The following is an 18,088-nucleotide window of genomic DNA, read 5'->3' as shown; positions in this document are numbered from 1 at the left end:
GTTATGCACTTTTTCTTCTTTCCTCCTGTTTGCCTAATATTTTGAAAGGTTTAGGGATGGGTAATTTTGCCTGGTTAGGCAATACAAAATTAAATGAGATGAGGATCACACATTGGTTAAGAGACGATCCTGGGATTTGCACCCACTCTGCAATTTCTGCACTTTACTAGTTTCTTTTCCAGTTCTTACCATGAACTAAAATAATACATTTGTTTTTTACTGATTTGGAAAGTACACAAATCACATAATAAAAAGTTACAATTTTTTTAATCAAAATGTTATATGCAAAATGGGAATGATTCTATGTTCACTGTCTCCATCATCAAGGGAAGTATAAAAGTACCAGTATTCTAATTGATGTGATCTTAAAAGATTATTTCTGTATTTCTCTTTTGCATTTGAAAGCTTTAGATATGCACAAAACACAGGATTGTTAAATTGTTATTTATGAACGTGCAGATAAACCTTTGAATTGTACACAAAAGCAAACTGCTTTCTGTGGCAAATGAGCAAACCTTAAAATATGCTTGCCAGAGGCCTGTGATGCCGGATCCGCTTTCTTCAGTCTAGTACAACTTCCCCTCAAATGGCCTATAGAAGAAGAAAGATCGGGTAATGGACTAAACAATGCCACCAGCATGTGAGAAGGCAAACCTTTTCACACAAAACAGCACAGTACTGTCATTGATATAAGGTGTTTTGTCCAGGATCACTGTATCTTCTGCTGTCAAAGCCAGGGTACGAGAAGGACCACCTTGGTTCCACAGCCCTGAATTTGGTTACCTAATGACACCTACAGACAAACATTTTATGGTCTCGGGAGGATAGCTCAGCGGCAACGTGCTCGCCTTGGAAGCAAGACGACACGGAGCAACACAGGTTCGATCCCAGGGTCCGCGCTTAGAAACCTCTGGGTATCATATCATTAGGGGTGGCTGCCTAGGTTTTACAACCAACCGACTGAAGAAACGGATTTCTAGATCTTCACCATACTGATGCTGTTTCTTTTTTATAACAACCGCTATCTGGTTCATGTACATACAACCGCTATCTGGTGCAGGTACATTGAGGAAATAGTACCTGTTGTGCTACAAAACAAAGTTCATATACATGCAAGTTTATCAACTTCGGACATAGGACTCGCTAGTCTGCCTTTCTGGAATTTGGATTTGTAATCTTGCTTATGAACACAGATCCTTCCAATGAGTGCTTAACACATTGGGCTATCTTCTGAAACATAGCAACACTCGAATGTATCGTTGTGCATTTCGACTTTGGCTATTATAGGTGATCAATATTAGTTGATTTGGATATGCTTCATCTTTACACACAACTTTGTCCTCGAATAGGCCCATAAATAGATTCGCTAGTACAGGGGCATATTTCGTGCCCATCGCCACTCCTTTCAATTGCTTGTAGAAACAGTTGTCGAAATTAAGAATATTGTATTCAAGTGTGAGCTTCAACATATCTTTGTTCATCTCAATCTGTTTGTACAGAGAGGCCGATTCTTCCTTAAATGTGTGGTTTATGGTTTTGATAGCCCAGTGGTGTTGTATTGATGTATAGAGGGATTTGAAATCTAGACTGGCCAGTTTTAGCTCCTTGTTCCATTCTATATTTTTGTAGTTACATGTCGGAAAGTCTAACTTTGTGTTTTATTCATCTTTCCATTGTTTTGTTATTTTATTATTTTTTCTCAAATCACCTAATGATCCTCTCCTTTTCCTACCCTCAATCTCGGTGTTTTTTTTCTTTTATGGGCATGAATTTTAATGCTATAAGATCTAATGTTTTGTGTGCAAACTATGCAATGTATATTTCACTGAATCATTAACAGCACAAATAGCTCTGATTTGAAAAAGGCCTTCAGTGGCCGAAACACGTGTCATCACCAGAGGCATGAAATTAAAATAACTATATGGCACTAAAATAAGGCGCATTTATTGATTTCTGAGTTTGTTCTAATACTTTCTGAATTTCCAGGTGGTTTTGAGACTCCCTTCCACTTAACTCAGATTAGATGCGACTAAGCAGTGAAACCAGAAACCCCTATAAAAATGTAAGACTAAAAATAAAAATTTGAATCACCTAAAGCGTCGCTTAGCAGAGTACTCTCACAAAGGAGTCCAATCATGCATACACAATCTGACGAACACAGAAGCAGAGATGCGCGAGAGACAATTGAGGCACCCAGTAAGCCCAGGGAAGTGGAAGTGTTACCGGGTTGCCTGAAAGTGTGTGGTCTGTGCGACAGGCATGGTGACAAGAGAGACACAGATTCAGAAAGTAAGATTTCAAAATCTTTATTTAAAGTTTCATGGTTGGTGTAATACCTAACTGGCCCTAACTCTGAATGGATGTTTCCCTGAAATTATGCTTCTAAGGGCCGTCGATGTCGGAAAGTCCAAATAAAATGTCTGTCTGTGTCTAAACCTATGCTTGCCCTCATTCTATGCAAAAATGTGTAAGGGTTTCTTTGTTCAAAATCAAAAAGGTGTGGTTCAACTAAAAATAGGAAAACCAGGGTAGGTTTTCGATGGGCTTCCGGCCTAGTGTGATTTCAGGCTCAAAAAATGTGTTTAGCTAACGGTTGCTTGTAGGACCTTTGCCACAGGGTCTTCTCAGCAGTCTCTCATCTCACTGGTTTGGAGTTTCCTTCCCCAAGCTTCACTTCTTCAAATGTAACATAAAGCAATTGTAAGGAAGGCATGGTATCAACCAGTAAGACAGACACAAGTGATCACAGTGCAAGGGCGTATATTGAACTTCAGGGGGTTGGAATAATGCCTATCTAAACCTAAATCTAAGCATGAGAGCAAGCTAGGACCATCAAAATAAAGATAACGCAGTCCTAGTAGTGTCTTCGTCAAAATAAAATGGCCTATACTCAAAAAAACTATTGCCATTCCCTACTTCTGAACAATAAACAGTATAGGAAATAATGTAGATAACAAAAAGTGTGTCATGAAACAATACGTTAGGATGACTGGATAGTAGGTTCCCCTTCCCCACTTTCTTACCACGGGACAAGGCGGCACACTTGGGCTTGGAACACGCTTCAGCTCGGCTAAGCACAAGGGCACCGTTCCATTTCATATATTAGCTCTCTGAAACCAAAAGTCTCTTGCTCAATCAAGGAAGACTTCTCCCTTGCAAGACACAAGTTCAACAAAGATTATTCAAAGATCCTTTTCTCAGGAGTTTACATTTTAAACAACAAAAGTATTTTAAAGTCTGTACTTCCACTTTGAGTCCCCCTCGACCGGGCTCAGACTCCCTTTTCAATTTACAATTTACCATAGGCCTTTCTCCGTCTGACTTGGGCTTTTGTATGGCACACCACTTTCAGCTTTCACTTTGAGTCCCCCTCTGTCAGGCTCAGACTTCTATTTCACTTTCACAGTTCACCTCAAACCGAAGACTTTCGATTGTGCAAAGGATTTGACTTAAACCCTTGCAGGACCACTTTGATTCTCTTCCTCATAAAGCATATTCACATTTCATACATTCCTTTAGCGGGATACATTCAGGCAGAGACCTTTTGATTGGGCACACACGCGATGTCCGACCACTCTGATAATTAGTATCATGTCTTCACTTCTCAAAGTTCAGAAAACTATTCTCGGCTTTCCTTTTTATTCACGTCTTTCATAAAACGCCTTTTCCATTCGACTTCACAGGACACTTTGTTGTCGCCCGTAATGTTCATGCATGCGCAGCCCGGTTTCACACAGTTGCCTTCAACTCACCGGCTGTATGCAAGGTTCGACTCGCAGCTTTTGATCATGGAGTCAAGGGCGATATCACGGCGGCTGCACTTCTCCCCTGACTCGACTAGTCAGGCAGGAGGCCCCCTGGTATCTTGGACACACATTACAGGATTCACCAGCCTCACTTCTCCGCCTCACACGTGCTGCTTCTGAGTTTTCAACAGCCCAGCGATTACTTGCCAAACGGCCGAAGGGCATCACCCTCCTTGGTTTGTTCTGTGACTTTCCGTCTGGCTTCCTCGATTCAGCTGCGGTCTGGAATAGGCTGTTCCTTCATGTGCGCTGTCCCGTTCCTTGCCTTGCTTGAAGTGTGTTCCTGAGCACTGCATTTTATCCAGGTGGGGAAGACAAAGGGGATTCAGGTGTGAGTTGTTCCAGGCAATTGACTGACTCTGCCTGACCATGGCACCAGGACATGTTCAAATCTGTCTTTCCCCAGTGTGTAAAGGGAATGTATATGTGTTTGTGCGGGGAACGGGGTTGGGGGGGTTACACAACTCTTGTACTTAATCAGGAAAGAGGGAGTAAACATTTTAAAGAGGGGGATACTGTGTCTCACCATTAGGTGTCCCACACCCACTCCAGAAGTATCCCCCATCCAGGTGATCCTCCCGCACTGGTCCACCCCCAGGTTTTGGATCTAATAGCGGTGGCCGTACCCCGGCCACCTGGATGACAGATCCCTGAGGACTGGTAAGTGAGACTCCTTCTGGTTTCTCACACAATTTAACACAGTTCTCTTTATCACTTAGTGTTCCTTTCCCCAGGTTTCGTGCTCTCAAATGGTTCTGCCCAACAGTTCCTCTTACTTTATCACTCAGGGTTCCCTTCCCCAAGTTTCATTCTCTCAAATATTTCTACACAACAGTTCCTCTTTGGTAGGCATCTCAGAGTTCCCTTCCCCAATTCTCACTCCTCTCAGGTATTGCAAAACATATTTTACTTTGTCAGGATATGCCTTTAACAAATGTCTTTCATGGGGGTAGTGTCAGACTTTCCAGAACACCAGGCTCTTTGCTCCTCCCAGGCGCGACCACTCTGACTTCTATCCCCTCTCCTTATTCTCGACACCTTTCTTCTGACACCTTGTGCCTCTTTCACTTCTTCCTTTTCGTTGTGCACATTCGCATCTTCCTTTCACTTTAATGTGCCTCTCTCCCTTCCCCAAGCTCAGGCCCCTTACAGCTTTCAAACACAATGCCAATTGTACCAGGATGCACTTTGATTTCTTAGGTAGGCATCTCAGGGTTCCCTTCCCCAAGCTCAGGCCTCTCCCAGCTTTCAACACAAAACAAAATATATCACAGTTCCTTTTAGGGGTCTCAGAGTGCCCTTCACTAAGCATAGGCCCCTCTAGTTCCAAACACAAGTTCAGCTGGCCATGATGTGCCTTTTCCTTATATACAGCTTTTCCTACATACAATCCTCTCATGCGGTAAAATCAGAGGCTTTTGAAAATGCCAGGCTCTTTGCTTTTCGTAACCGTGACCACTCTGATCCTTTGCCCCTCTGTTTATTTCTTTTTTTTTAAACTTTGTTTATTGGCACACACAAGCAAGACACATACTTATACATGTTCAATAGTTACATACATTATGTCGTGCACAGTTATTCATATTCCGATTCAGGTCTTTCAGTTTCGGCTTTGTCTAATAGATACTGTTTGTACCTGGCCCATATATTTCTGGGTCTGGAGGTGGGCAACACTGAGTCTATATACAGTTCTTCAGTGTCGTTTGTCCATAGCATGTCTTTATCCCAATCTGCCTTGGTTGGCGGTGTCGCACATTTCCACTTCATTAATATTGCTCTTTTGGCTATCAACATAATTTCCGCCAAGTCGGGTTCATTTTCTCTCAACCGCTCCCAACAAATATAGCCGAGGTGTCCACATGACAGGATGATCTGCCATGTCCTCTAGTGCTGTGCAGACCTCCCCCCAGAACTCTCTGTTTTACGCATGACTAAAGCATATGATATATATTTGCGTCGTCAGTGTGACATCTCGGGCAGGTTCCAGGTGTGGAGGGGTAGATTTGTTTAAGCCTTACGGAAATGTGTAATGTGTCCTGTGCACTATTTTAAAAGGTATTAGCTTGTACCTGGCATTACACGATATTTGTTTGGTTAGTGTGCATATTTGCGTCCATTCGTGTGCCTCTATTCGTTGCCCATGTCCTTTTCCCATTTGCTTTTAGCAGTATGGTCCCCAACCGGGCGTGTCTGGACCATCATTTTATAAAAAGCAGAGGGTGTGATTTTCTGAGTTCCTCCTGTGAATATATATCCCAGCCCCGTGTGTATCGCTGGTTCTTCTGGGAAGGAGGGACAAGCATTGCGTATGGTGGCTTTTATGCGGATGTATTGCAGCTTATGTGTATTTGTATCCCCCACTATATCCCTGAGGTCCTCCCATGTCACAAAGAGCCCATCCCGAAATAATTGTCCCCACTGCGCAATATCTCTGGAATTCCAATGCATGGCCGCCTCCCCATCCAAGGCAAATGGTCTCTGCGGATCACCCCATAGCGGCATGCTCGGGTGATATAACCTATCTTAGCCAAATATATCCGCAATTTTGGGCCAAGCTGTAGTAGTCACCTGTGTAGGGTCTAATGAGTTATGGTGTTTGGGCGTTGGTCTTGTCATCTTATGCAATGCCCTTATTGATTCTCTCGCCTGCTTGTCGGGAGGTGGGACCCCTGGGTTGAGGAAGTTCGCCCTCTGTTTATTTCTTACTCTTGCTTTCCTGGTACTTTTTATCTTCAGGTGCTTCCTGCACCACATTCGTATATTCCTTTCCTGCACACGTTCTGTACCTCTTTCACTCTGTTCTTATTCTTCTTGCACATTTATTTATTTTTACTTGTGCATCTATGCACCCTTTTACACTGTTTATGCTTTTCCTGTGCACCCTGGCACCTTCTTTCACTGTTCACTTTGTTTGTGCATACTTTCCTTTTGTTTAATACTTGACTTTTAGTCTTTTGGCTTTGATAATCCCAATCTCCTTAGTTTTGCAAATGTTAGGTTTCTTCACTACGAATCCCAAAATGCCTTTCTTCTTTTGACAATGAGGTTTCACAGTTTAATTTACTACAAATCCCACAATGCCTTTCTACCCTTGCCTTTCAACTTCCAAATTAACCTCAGTTGCCTTTCAGCATTTCTTCTGCTTACAGAGTTACACAGAGAATTGTTTTTGCTCACTTTTCACTTTCAGATCTCTGCCCCGCTTCAGCCACACGCACGCCACTCTGTTTCTCTTTTTCTAACTCACCCAGGTAGCACAGCGCTGGCGGCAGCTCCTCGGGATCCGTGGGCTGAGATCAGGGTCTCAGCACCTGCCCCTCAGACATCTCTGGGACCGGTAAACTACCCAGAGGAACGAGCACTGACCTAGACACAGCCAACAATAAGTAGCTTGCCTTACTCTGGCTCCATGGAGACATGGCTCCCTCGCCACGCTGCACCCTCCAGCCACACTGGGTCAGCACCTTGGCATCCATCTCTCCTCCGGTCCTTCCAGGCTTCCCGTGCTGCAGCTTCCAGCTTCCAACCAGCATCCCCAATTCGCTTTTTCAACCGTGGGAAGTCACAACCTTTTATAGCTGAACACACAGTCAAGTGGAGTCAGGTGTGAATGGTTACCTACAAATGCCTGAGTCTGCCTAACCCTATTAGTGGGACAGTGGTTTTCTCAAAAGTAGGTACCCCTTACTTTCCCCATGTTATTCCTATGGGAAATCTTTACTGATCTTAGTTGCTTCCTCCTTGACTCAGTAGTTATTGGAAATGGGGAGGGGGGAGATGGGGTGAGATTAAAAATGATCTTTATGGGGGGAATAATTATAGGATGACTGACAGAGGATAGAGACAAGTCCCTTGGCCCTGTTTTTATACCACTGGGGTGATTGCCTTTTTGTTAAGTTGTTTCCTACTCCTGGTCCCCTGCCATTAAGGTACTGATCTTGACGGTCTGCCCTTGGGTCTGAAAGATGGGGTGATAAATAAGTGTTCGGATTAAAGTCATATTGTTATTTCCGCTTGCCCACGTCCCTGCCTGCTTTTGTTCTAACGCGGTATTCCGGACTGTCTCTTGGATAAGAGAGAATGGGGCCTGCATATCCTATAAAGGCTTCACGGACTTCTTCCTCCTTACCTATTATCCGGTTGGCATAACGCATACTGAAATCTGTCTTTCCCCAGTGTTTCCATGATCACAACCCCGGACACCTCTACCCAGGTGATCCTCCCTCGTTCGTCCACCCCCAGGGTTGGGATCCGAAACCGACGACCTTCCCCCTGGCCACCTGAATAGAGGATTCTCGGGGTCTACATGGGAGAATATCCCTAGGTTTCTTACAGCTGATTCAAAATAGCTATCAGTAAACAAAGCAAAATATGTGAAGAAGTTAATCAATATAAACGCTAAACCACGAGTAAGCGAACTGAAGTATGTGAAGAAGCTAAAAGACCCATAAGTTATTCCACTAACGGGTCACTGAACCTGCATCTTAAAGGGACAGAAAGAGGAAACCAAGTAAAGGTGAGCAAACTTGAGAGAGGGGCAAAAGCCCTATATATGAAGGAGAGAACCATTAAAGAAATGATACGCCAACATTGGGCTAGTTTTGTTTCATGAGTAAAAGAGAATTGTAATAAAGGTATGATATAAAAGTGCTGGCAGGAGAGTACACCAGGTGAAGATAAATGTGTAAAAGACCATAAAGAAGTCCTGACACAAGAATATACCAGGCCAAATCAAGTGTGTATTAAATTACAGGAGATTCCTTAGGAAGTCACATACCCTAGGATCTTGAACCATTTGAAACGTGATTCTTTGTTTTGAACAGTACCTGCAAAAAGGAACCTGGGTAAGGGAACTATTTCCCTGGAAACTGTGTATGCACCAAAAGGGAGAACCCATCCTCTTGGGTTACAAGAACTTTGCATATAAGTAACAGAAACCTGGGGAAAATGGAGACATTCCCTGGCACTGTGAACATTGTCCACTTGGAACTTTTGGTTGGAGTTATATCTTTTCGTTGAATTGGAACATTTGTGCATCTTGAAATCCAGAGAGTAAATTTTGAGAGTGTGAGGGCCAGAATAGGATTTTGGGCACAGGACGTATTTTTACTTTGGAAAACCTGACAATGTACAGACCCCTTTGTTTTTGGTTGAGGTAGGGAAATACCTAGTAGGATAGGGATATTAAGGTATTTCCCCAACCCTTTTTATTTTTAATAAAAGTTTATAACCAAAACTATGAGTTGTGAGACAGGCACGGTATCAAGAGAGACACAGACTCAAAAGGGTTTGTTTGAAAACCTTTATTTAATAAGGTTTCTGGGTTGGTGTAATGCCTGACTGGGCCTAACTTTAAAGGGGTAATTCCCTTAACTGATGTTTCTATTGGCCGTCGTTGTCTAATAGTCCAAAATAAATGTCCGTCTGTGTATAAACCTATGCTTGCCCTCACTCTGTACAAACATGTGATGGGAGTCTTTTCAAAACAAACAAAATAGTGGTTCAACAAAAAGTGGAAACCAAGGTTAGTTTCAGGTGGTCTTCTAACCAGTTGCTGCTTGATCAATGTCACACAAATGAGTTCAATCAACAGGGCTGTTCATAAGACCTTCTCCACAGTTCCCTGGTAGTTATTCCAACTACCTTCAGTGTCTTTAAATTCCGTGGGGTTCCCTTCCCCAAGCTTCAGCTTATTTAAGTTTCAAAACACCATAGAATAATTGTAACACAGTTTCTTTTGTAAGCTTCTCGAGTTCCCTTCCCCATGCTTCAATCCTTTCAACGGTACAACAAAACTAATACGTCTACAAATTGGTTGAGCCTCTTAGGGTTCCTTTCCCCAAGCTCAGGGCCCTTTCAACCTTTAAACACAAAGTCACTGTTATCATGATGTTTTACTTAATAGGCCTCTAAGGGTTCCTTTCCACAAGCTTTAGGCCTCTCCAAGCTTTCAAACACACAACTTAACATATCACAGTTCTTTCTTAATTTCACAGGAGGCCCTTCCCCAGATTTACGCCCCTTTCATTCAAAACACAAGTTAACCGGTATAGGATGTGCCTTTTCTTGTTTGCCAAACTTTCCCCTATACCATCCTTTCATGGGGTAGAATCAGATGCTTTTGAGAACACCAGGCTCTTTGCTTTTCCTAGGCGCGACCACTCTGACCCTTCTGCCCCTCTCTTTGCTTTCTTGTTGTTTTGTTTCCTGATACCTTTCGTTTCTCTTCAGATGCTTCCTGCAGCCCTTTACTTCTTCTTTCCTTTCCGTGCACACTTGCACTTCTCTTTCATTTCCGTGCACACTAGCAACTGCTTTTCAGTTTCCTTTTTATCGTGCTCCTGACACCTTTCCTTGCCTCTTCTCATGCCCCTCTCTCTTTCTGTTACGAGCCAATAGCACCCTTGTGCTTCTTTCCACTTTCTCTCACTTTCTATTTTGATCGGTCTTTTGCTCGCTTTCCGCTCCAATCTATTTATTTTGCATTCTGCTTTATTTGTGCTTGCCTTTAGCCTTCATGCTTTCTGCATTTATGCTTTTGCTTTCAGCTATACTTTCTGCTTTGCTCTGGCTTTCTGCTTTGCTCTCAGCCTTTCCGCTTTTTGCTTCGCTCTGGCCTTCAGCTGCACTTTCCACTTTAATGCTTTCCGATCTTTACAATTCCATATTGATTTTACTGTCTGTGCCTGTCTCCTGCTCCGCTCTCATCCAAACGCACGCTCCCGTGTTTCTCTCACATTTCCCAAGAAACTCACTGGGCAGCATCACATTGAGAGGCGGTTCCTCCTGGAAGTGCGGGGATGAGGTCATGTTAGGGAGAATTCTCCTTCTAGGGCTAATTTCCCTCACCTTGTGAGTCCCCCAGCAGCTTTGCTGGATTTCTGGAGTTTATTTATTCCACCTGATAAGAGTGTACATCCTTTTTCCACTCTTACATGTGTTTTGGCCTATGTGTCTTTACTCATTGTGTGATCTTGGGCACTGGAAAGGGCTAATCTGTACCCCTTTTCTGTCTGTACCTCCCTGAGCATTGTTTCGCTCTTTTAACATTTAGACTTGGCTGGTGGCAGTGGTATCTACCCTAACTTTTCTACCGCGATTATATTAGATAAACGTGGTACTGTTCTTGGCTATTATATTAGCCTCGAACATAAACCCCTTGACCAAATCGTCTTTCTTTTGGCTCCGGTTGGGTTTATTCGCCATTTCTTTTTGTTAAAGTCCTTCTTGTGTTTTACGCGGCAAACTAGGTTCGCCTTCTTTGTTCACCGTCATTTGTCGGGCTTCTGCAGAGAAGCCCTCCTCTTCGCGCCTGGGTGTCTAGGTAGACTGAATGTGGGGAAGGGGTGTAGTCACCCCCTGCACAGGGTATCCTAGGAAACCCAAGTCGCACTTTGCCATGATTGCCTGAGGTGGTTGTCCCGGCTGGACAACCCCCCTGCTGCGTGATTGACAGCCAGGCTGTGTGAATGGGGGTTTTGCGCATAAAAGGCAGGTCTCTTGGGCTAAAAGTCAGAGTCGGCTCTGGAACTACAAGGAACCGAAGAAAAGCAGAGAGAACAACGGCTGCTGCAACTACCCCGTCCCGGTGAAGCCCTGCTGCAGTCCTGAGCTATCTTCCCTTCAACGAGTAAGAGGAGATCCAGTCCGGAGTCTTCTTCCCTTGAGCCTGGTGGGGATAACCAGCTCATCTTCTTCAGCCAGAGATCTCCGCCCTGGTCAAAATCGCTGCACACTGCTGTAGTTGTTCTGGATAGCCACCTGCTGAGCCTCTCCTGTTTTTAAGGAGCACACCTTTTTCGTTGCCGGCTTCATCCCTGTGTGGTGCAGGCCCCCTTCAGACGTCCTCCTTCACAACGAAGCTCCAGGAATCATGGGTCTGCGGGAAACCAACAGGAACAACTGCCAGGGCACCAGCTGCATCGTTGGAATAAGGTACTGTGCTCTACTCGAGGAAACTGGGTGAATCCCTTTTCTTCATCCTCAAGGCTCGTCCTTGTTTTCCCTCCCTCTTATAACTTTTGGTTCCGAACATTGACAATATCCAAGTACTTTTGGGCTATGCTGAATTGTGAACTGTCTAACGGTGTGATCTTCGGCACAGGTCTCCGGTGTCACTTAAACCTGGCTCCGACCCTTTGACTTTTAAACGCCTGTTTCTGAGTGTTTCTCGATACTGCCTGCCTAACCTAAATATTGCCTGTGATTTTTGCCCCCAACTCCCTCTGGGTATCTCAGGTGCTAAGTGTGCTTTTGCCCCGGTAGCATTTCATGTCACGGATACGCGTTTATTGAGTAGACCGAACTGTCAAAAAGTGATCGCATCCGTATCCGCGGTATCGTGTTTTGTTCATAACACCGGTTCATTCAAACACAGGGTACTTACCTTGAGACATACTGTACAAAGTGGATTGGTTAGTTGTAGTATATTTAACGTGTGGTTTTGTTTAAAGTTTAATAGAGGTGTTGTTTTTATAACTGATGGTTTAAAAATAAATGTACTTATATTTTTTACCTGAAACCTTGAGTCAGTGTTTGCTTGAGTCACAGTAATTGTGGTCCCTTTGTGTAATCTCTGCTACTGCTCATATACTCTTGAGCTAAGCATGGCTGCTCAGCTACTGCTACCACTTTAACTTAGTAGAACAGGCTTGTACCAAAGGTAAACTTGTATTGCCACCTTAATTGTGTGTAGTGGTCCCTAAGGGCACTGCACAGGATTCTGCCTAACAGGTCAAGGACCACCTGCCCCTCACGCATCCTTGGGGTCCGCACTGACCCCAAGGAAACAAGCACTTCTTCCAGACATAACCCCCTTAATACAGGCAGCTCTTCTCTGGCTCCCTGGAGGCACGGCCCCCTTGCCATGCTGTAGCCCACAAACACCGGGCTAGCGTCTCCGAACGCCATCCTCCACCAGCCTGCAGCTCCAGCTTCTCTCCGCTCCTGGGCTCCACCGGTCTGGACTGCATCCCCAGTTCGCCTATTCTTGTGTGCATGACCACACCTTTTAAAGTGAACTAAAATGTCAAGTGAAGTCAGGTGTGAGTAGTTACTATAGTGTGCATGACCCTGCCTGACTCTATTAGTGGGACAACCTGAGTTCTTTCTAGGGTAGGTTTCCCTTATTTCCCCCATGTTATTCCTATGGGTAATCTTAACTGATCTTAGTTGCCTCCTCCTCATCTCAGTATTTGTTGAAACTACATGTTACCTGTTACCTTTTTGTATTACCTGTTACCTGCTGTCTGTGCCCATACCCCTCCAGGACATTTGGTGCACTATTTAAATATATATTATTAAGATGAATGGGGATGGGGAGATGAGGTGAGATTGTAAACACCCCACAAAAGCTGAGGGAGAGTAGGTTAAAGTATTTTCAGGACTGGGGACATACCATGTCTCGCCCTCGGGTATCCTCCTCCCAATCCCCTGTGACCCTCCACTCAGGTGATCGATCCTCGCTTGTCCATCCCTAGGGTCGTGATCCAAAAGCGATGGCCCTTCCCTTTCTACCTGAATGGAAGATTCCGAGGGAGTAGGTGGGAGAATACCATCAGGTTTCTCACAGAGTCCTATTTGTCTGCATCTCATTCCAGGCGTTTCACACCAAAGGAAAAAAAATCAGGACTGGAATGGCTTCATGAACATGAGGGCTAGGCATCCACCTCCTCCTGCTTAGGGATCTCAGGCTTTTTTTTCTCACTATAGAGGGCAATATATTATTTATACTTTGATAGCTTACCTCAAACTCCGTTACCACCACCCTGCCTCGCCATGATATAAACTAAATTCTAGCATAGCATGGAACAAACTCTTAATGATAAACCTTTTGACATCAAGGTGCCTGGCCTATTTTCAATTTTGCTGTACCAAGGTGACCACTCTTAACCCTAGATCTTCTGTACCAACAATATTCACTTTTAAACACAGTCCATTTTAGACTATGCTACACTTTGCTCAAGCTTGGCAGTTAGAGAAGTTCTTTGACCTGCAAAAAAACGTAAAGAGCTGCCCAGGCAAATAAACTACTGAACGTCCTGGGTTGTCCCAGCACAAACCCCATATGCAGCCCAACATTGCACTGTGTACTATCTTACTATTCACCAAATCCTTTCTTAGAAATAGAACACATTAATCACAATATCTGCTTCCTCACTTTTGCAGGACCATGGCCTACCTAACAAGACTAACCTCTGCCTACATTATCACAAAACATTCTGCCCCATGTAACATCCCATGTTTATGTTTACGGAGGACAAGGCATCGCCTTGTCCCCTTTTCATGTTGTAAGCCAACGGCAGTTGTTCACGTTTGTGGGCGGGTTTACCACCAGGATTTGTCAGTCTAGATTGGAATAAAGCAATAACCACACTGCTATCCTTTTGTCTCCCTGCTTCATTGCATAGCCTCATTTACTTGGCATGTTTCCTACATAACAATGGCGACGAGGACCTAACACCTGCTCCTGCCGCGGTGAGACCTGCTTATCCTCCCGCTTTTCGCTTCATTGTGTAAGGAAGGCATGGTATCAAAGTAAGAAGGACACAAGTGATCACAGTTCAAGGTTGTTTATTACACTGTAAAGTGGGTGAGATAAACTCCTAATCAAATGAAAATAAGGCATTCCCGGTGGAATTGTGTCAAAAGAAAAGGGCCTATACTAATAAACCTATTGCCAAACCTTACAACTACTACAAAAGGGTGTAGGATGGATTTCAAGAAAATAAAGAAGTGTTCACAAATAATATGTCAGGATGCTGTAGCTTGGTTCTGTCGTAAATCTCCCCCGTCTCACCTGGGATCGCTTCTTGCTCTGTTCCGCGGGAGGATTCCTCTTGTGGACGGATCGGGTCTTGTATAGACTCGCTCGAGTCTCGTCCGGCTGCAGAGCTCGTTCAGAGTTCCGGGAAGGCTGCTGTTCTAGGATGTCCAGGAAAGTAGGTAGCGGTCGCTAAGAATGGGGATTCCAGGAGTCGAATAGAGGGAAAGGGAGAAGGAAGTAGGAAGGAAACCAGGATCTTGGATAGAAGATTCGCCGAACAACACACACACACACGTCAAGTCACTACCTAATGATAGCGTTGAGGCGCGCGGGGCAGCGGGGGCATCGCCAATTTATAGGACTTGCCGTGTGCGACGTGAAAGCTGGTGTGAGGCAAGTCGCTTGTTGCGGCCATGTTGGGAGTAACAAGGAATACAAGCCCCGGCGCGACAAGGACCAGGAGGTCCAGAAGGGGCAAGTTCTTTGGGTCATGACAGTATGCCTCCTCCGAAGACCTGTTCCACCAGGTTTGCCCGGGTGTATGAGATGGAATCTTCTAAGCAGTCTTGGGGTATTTAAGTTAGAAACTGGTTCCCAGGTTCTCTCGCTAGGAGGGTATCCTTTCCATTCAACCAGGTATTGAAGTCGACCCTGTTTATACCTGGAATCGCATATTCGGGACACTTCATATTCTTGCTGATCATTCACAACAACAGGACTGGGTCTGCAGGATTTTCGGGAGGATTGGAAGTAAGGTTTCAATAGGGAGGTGTGAAAGACTGGGTGTATTTTCTTCCAGGAATCGGGTAGCTTGAGTCAGAATGAGACAGGATTGGAAAATGGTCCATAGTACCGAGGAGCCAATTTGTTTGGCCGTAGATGTCGGGGTAATAGTTTCGAGGACAACCAGACTTGATCACCAACCGAATAAGATGGCGCTGGTCTTCTCTTGGAATCTGCATAGAGCTTAGTGCGTGTTTGGGCCTCTTTCAATTGTTCCTTGGCTTCCTTGTGAATGTTGATGAGAGTCTGTATCCAAGAGTCAAGAGTAGGTACTGGAGTGTGATGTAGAAGAACAGAAGGTAAAACGGACGTGTGAAAACCTTGACTGCAATAGAAAGGGCTGACCTTGAGTGCTGAATGGTCGGAATTGTTGTAGGCAAAGTCGGCCAGGGGTATGAGGAGAGACCAGTCATCCTGAACCTTGGTGGCAAAACAACGAAGGTATTGCTCCAGAGTTTGATTTACACGTTCCGTGGCTCCGTTGGTTTGTGGGTGATAACCTGATGATAGAGCGCGTTGGATCCCTAGAATACGACAGAAATGTTTCCAGAATTGTGAGACATATTGAGGTCCTCGGTCCGATATGATCTTGGAAGGAAGTCCATGGAGACGGAAAATATGTTCCAGGAAGATTCCAGCAAGTTCTGATGAGGATGGTAGTTTATACAAAGGTGTGAAATGAGCCATATGGGTGAACAAGTCCATGGTTACCATGATGGTCGTGTACCCTCGGGAAGGTGGCAACTTCCCAATGAAGTCTGTAGCAATAAACTCCCATGGTCTTGTTGGCAGCGAAGGTTGCAGTAGAAGACCCGCCGGTCTCTTGTTATCATGTTTGTTTTGACTGCAAATAGTACAAGCCTTGACTGTTGTACGTCGGTCTTCATTTGAGGCCACCAAAACTGTCTTTGTATAAAACGGAGGGTGTTAGTTATACCACGATGACCGGAGTGAGGGGTATCATGGCAGAGGTTTATTACCTTATGTTGTAATTTCTGCATAGGAATGACCAGTGCATTGTCCTTGAATAGATATTCTTCCTTGACTCTTAGATTCCATGGATTCTTCCTTCAAAGTTCCTTCCAAAGGTCAGAGGACTGGGTTTGCGCTCGGATTTCTTCCAGGAGGTTGATTGTTTGAGCTACAAAGATAGTTTGGGGAAACATCTTAGGATATGCCTTGTCCTCAGTGGCTGCGTAGTTGGGACGTCAAGATAAGGCATCAGCAATCATGTTTTGTGATCCGGGAACGTGAGTGATTTGGAACTGGTATTGGGGAAAGAAGTAGGCCCAACGGGCCTGACGACTGTTCCTGCACTCCAAAGACTGTAGGATTTGGAGATTCCGATGATCTGTGCGGACCTGGACTGGATATCTAGCACCCAGAAGTAGGTGTCGCCATTCAGTGAAGGCTTGGCGGATGGCTAAGAGTTCCTTTTCCAGGACGGAATAGTGAGTCTCACTGGGGGTCAGGGTTTGTGAAAGGTAAGCAATGGGATGTTCCAGTCCATCCTCAAGTTCCTGTTTCAAGACCGCCCCTATGGTGTAGTTAGAGGCATCCGTTTCCACTAGAAATGGGCGATTTGTGTCGGGCTGGGTCACGATGGGGGCTTGTGTGAACTCAGTCTTCAATCGTTGAAGTGCTTTATCTTGCGATGTAGACCAGATAAAGGGGGTGTCCTTCTTCAATAGAGCTACGATCGGCTGAACAATCTCGGAAAAGGTAGAAATAAACTTTCGGTAGAAGTTGGCGAGCCCCAGGAAGGATTGCACCTGTTTCACAGAAGTGGAAGCGGGCCAAGCCAGTATGGCCTTTACCTTCAAAGGGTCCATGCCAATTCCTTCTGGGCTAAGGATGAATCCTAGGTAGTGAACAGAAGTAACGTGGAACAAGCATTTTTCGGGTTTGGTTAACAGTTTGTTTTCACAAAGTCGTTGTAGTACTACCTTTACATGTTCTTCATGTTTTAGAGGATCTTTGGAAAAAATCAATATGTCATCCAGATAGACAATGACGAAGAGGAACAACATATCAGAGAACACTCTGTCCATAAAACGCTGAAAGACTGCGGGAGCATTGGCTAGTCCAAAAGGCATGACTAGGTATTCAAAGTGACCAAAGGGTGTTCTAAAGGCTGTCTTCCATTCGTCCCCTTCCCGGATTCGAATTAAATGGTAGGCACCCCGGAGATCCAGCTTCGTCAAAATTACGCCTCCTCTCACAGCCTCCAGGATATCCAAAATCAGGGGCAGTCGGTATCGATCTTTGAGGGTGCATTGGTTTAAGTCTCGATAGTCGAGGCAAGGTCTGAGTTCCTTGGTGTCTTTCTTGGGAACGAAGAACAACGAAGCACCTGCTGGAGATTTCGAGGGTCTTATGGTGCGGTTTTCAAGATTGGTGTCGAGGTATTCCCGAAGGGCCTTTTTCTCAGGTCCGGAAAGGATGAACATTCGGCCGAAGGGAATTACAGCTGAGGGATCTGTATCTATGCCACAGTCTTCAGGCCTGTGAGGGGGTAATGCTTGGACTATGGCGGAGGAAAATACATCAGTAAACTCCTGATAGGACTCTGGAACTTGTATGATATTGGAAACCATGAGCAGTGTTTCTTGGTCTCTTGGAGGTTCTTCAGGAGTTATCGAGGAAGGGTCCAAAGATAGATAGTGGGACATACAGAACTCTGAGCCCAGGAATAATGATCCTGCTGTCCAATTGATATACGGATTGTGCTTTT

The sequence above is a fragment of the Ambystoma mexicanum genome, chromosome 13, assembly GCF_040938575.1.
Source record: "Ambystoma mexicanum isolate Mex_15411 chromosome 13, UKY_AmexF1_1, whole genome shotgun sequence".
Lineage (NCBI taxonomy): Eukaryota > Metazoa > Chordata > Amphibia > Caudata > Ambystomatidae > Ambystoma > Ambystoma mexicanum.
The sequence above is the reverse complement of the archived record's forward strand: the minus strand, read 5'-3'. Positions refer to the sequence as shown.